The sequence below is a fragment of the Nestor notabilis genome, unplaced genomic scaffold, assembly GCF_000696875.1.
Source record: "Nestor notabilis isolate BGI_N333 unplaced genomic scaffold, ASM69687v1 scaffold8516, whole genome shotgun sequence".
Lineage (NCBI taxonomy): Eukaryota > Metazoa > Chordata > Aves > Psittaciformes > Psittacidae > Nestor > Nestor notabilis.
This window is the reverse complement of record NW_009934205.1, coordinates 42,519-45,555: the sequence shown is the minus strand read 5'-3', so window position 1 is coordinate 45,555 and position 3,037 is coordinate 42,519.

The window sequence follows — 3,037 nt, the reverse complement described above, 5'->3', positions numbered from 1 at the left end:
AATAATTACGAAAGATGCTATCCTCCTGGTGATTCTGCCTGCCCCCATAATCACTTGTATCTGCATTGTTTTTACCCTGCCCATAGATTTCATGCTGCTCCAATAGGTGCATGAAGAAACCACCCTCCCACTGCTAAGTGACTCACACACTCACCCCTCCAGGAAACCAAGAGATAATCGCACTAGGGCTGATAATAACAGCTCCTCCTCAGCTTCACAGACACCTCTCAAATCCTGCTTGTAGCAGCTCCAGGGGCATCCTCACCTCCTCAAATTCAAATGTGTTCTGGAGTTTCAAGAGCCAAGCTCCTCAGCTGTAGCTCTTGCACAGAGCAGGTGGGGACTCCTCTTGGGCTGGCTTTTCTCTTTCCTGTCCTTTGAGGTTGCTTGCTTTTCTGCCCTGCTCTGTCCTGTACTCCAACTCTTTCCTCTATGGCAGTTGTGTGTAGCCCACTGTCACACGTGGGATGGAGTCACAGTGTTTCTGTGCTGAACAAGGCAAGGGTTGCCCTGGCGGGGAGCCTGGTGGGGGAAGTCCAGACCAGGGTGCGAGGAGCAGGGCACAGAAGCAATGGGAGGGCTGTCTCACTCCATTATGAGATTATGTTTGCTTTAAATAAGAACTTCAGAAAAGTAAGACAGTTTGTGGGTGCAGACTCTAGTGTACATGCTGCTGCCTGGACAGTCCTAAAATATTGCAACATTCTTGCTTTTGCCCTGTAAGGTTTCTGCTTGCTTTGGCAAAGCAGTGGGTGTTCAGGACTTTTCTTCTCTCTCCTGGATATCTAAATCATGATCTGCAGCTGTCTGATTGTAAACTGTTTGAACCCTTAGTGAACCCTCAGTCACTCCCATCTGTTCTCCCCACCATCCTGTGTGACTCTGAAATAAGACTGAATTTACTATCTTCAGGGTAGGCTGGGGTGGAGACAGGATAGCCTGTCTCAAAGTGGAGGGGTAGAAACACAGATAAATTAAGGTTGACATTGCCTGTTTTGGGTGTTCCAAAGCATCTGTCAGGGTGATATGTACATCACTTTTAAGCAACATCTGTCAATATTCAGCATGCAGTCTGTTCAGACGCCTAGCTGCATGTAAATTCAGCACTGCCTCTTCATCACACCAGGGGATGACTGTCAAAAGTCACAGCGGTTGAGGAGGAAGCAGGGGGCATGGCTGAGCATGTTGATGCCTGGGGCATGCCCTGCAGATGCAGTTTTCTCAGCTAGCAGTTTCCCTGTAAGATGGGTATTAAGCTGTGTTTCAGGGACCTTACAAGTATAGAGGGCCACAGAGGGAAATACCAACTCTTTAAAGCTGTCAGGATCCAGGCCCATGCTCTGGTCCTCCGAGAAACTCCCTGCAGGACACAGCTGCCAATGGGAGAGCAGAGGCAAGGGTCCTGCAGTGGATCTGGATCACAGGTGATGCCTTCAATTGTGCCACCCTGGGGGCTGTGTTTGCTGAAATCCCCCATTACAAGTGCAACACCGGCTTTTCTGTCACCCCTCAGTGCTTTACATTTTGGATTTGGTGAGACACTGTGTTCTGACATCTGCCTTTGTTGTCTTTTCTTGTGTGGACAGATACATAGGTGTTTTACCAGACATGCATCATACAGGTTGTGTGCTCTCTTCTGCCTCGAAAATGGCCAGAGCACTGGATTGATTTTGGATGTATTCGGTTTGTGGCATGGGCTCCCTAAATTACTTCATTGAATTGGCAGCTCTCGGGAGCATGTTATGTTATGTGTGCGCATAGTGTCCAGCAGCCTTGGTTTTACTTTGACAGTGCAAATAAACCATGGCGCTGGTGGAATTTGAGCACAGACCACTAGGTGTCTGTATTAACCAGGGTTTGACAAGCAGCACTGCCAACTGCGGTTTAGGAGTTTATCGGCTTAAAACCAGCAGAGATGGAGCACAGATTCATACATTCCAGTCTCATGCAGGCATCACGGAAGGGTGGCAGCAAAGGAGGAGGTCATAGGCGGATCCCGCAGCACGAAGTTGGGATGGTGCATGACTAGGAGTTGGCTTGTGGGATCTTGAGTCCAGGTTAATGCTGCTACCAACTTGCAGCACTCTGGTAAGACACGCTCTGCCATTGTGGCCAGAGCTCCTAGCAAGGGTCCCATACAACCCCAATCAATTTTCTCCCTTGCCAATAAAGCCTGTTTTGTTTAATCGCAAAAGAGAGGCTTTTACTCTTTGCCTGCCATGAAACCAGTTGAAGATGATGGTTGAAGGCTCTGTGTTTTGGTTTCTGCTGTGAGACGTCAGTATGGTTGCACTTCCACTGGGAAGAAAGTGCTTTCTCAGCTTGTAATTTTCCTACAAGATGTGCATTAAGCTCTGTACCTTTCAAGTATACTGGACCACAAAGGAACTCCAGGTTCAGGTGGCTCTCTCCACACCATCCCGGCAGCCATGTGTCTGTAATCACAGTGATTGCTTTGAGGAAGGACTCGCAGGTTTCTTTGGAAAGAGAAGTCAATGTGGTGAGGAGTCCTACTCCCTCTTCCCTTTCTGCTGGCAGAGCAATGAGCATCTGCTTCCCAAATCCTCAGGTTTTGGTTGAAAGTGTGTCCCACCACAGAGCACTGTGTTTCTCTGTTGAAGCAGATTGCTTTGCATCTGCAAGATCGGGTGCTGCCAGTACCAGAGAGCAGCTGCCCAACTGCCTTCAGGGAGGTAGAAGAGGAGGAAGAGGATCTTCCAGTGCTTGTCCTCTTGCACAATTCCCCTAAAGCCATCAGAGGGCAGTGAAGGTCTGTGAAAGAGCAGGGTGGTCTCAGATCCTGCTGGAAAGAGCTCAGTAGTCCCTGGGGTGAAATCCTGCACCTGAGGAAAAGATTCTGCTCTCTGCTTCCTGAAGGTGTCCTGGGGCAGGCTGGGCTTGCTGCAGCACCTCTTTCCCCAGATCACATCCTCTCCCGATCTGCTCCCCTGGCACTTCCCCACATCTACATAGCCCCTTCCTACTTTGCCACTGCTTTGTCCCTTGTTCCAGCTACACGAGGCCAAGCTGGAGCATT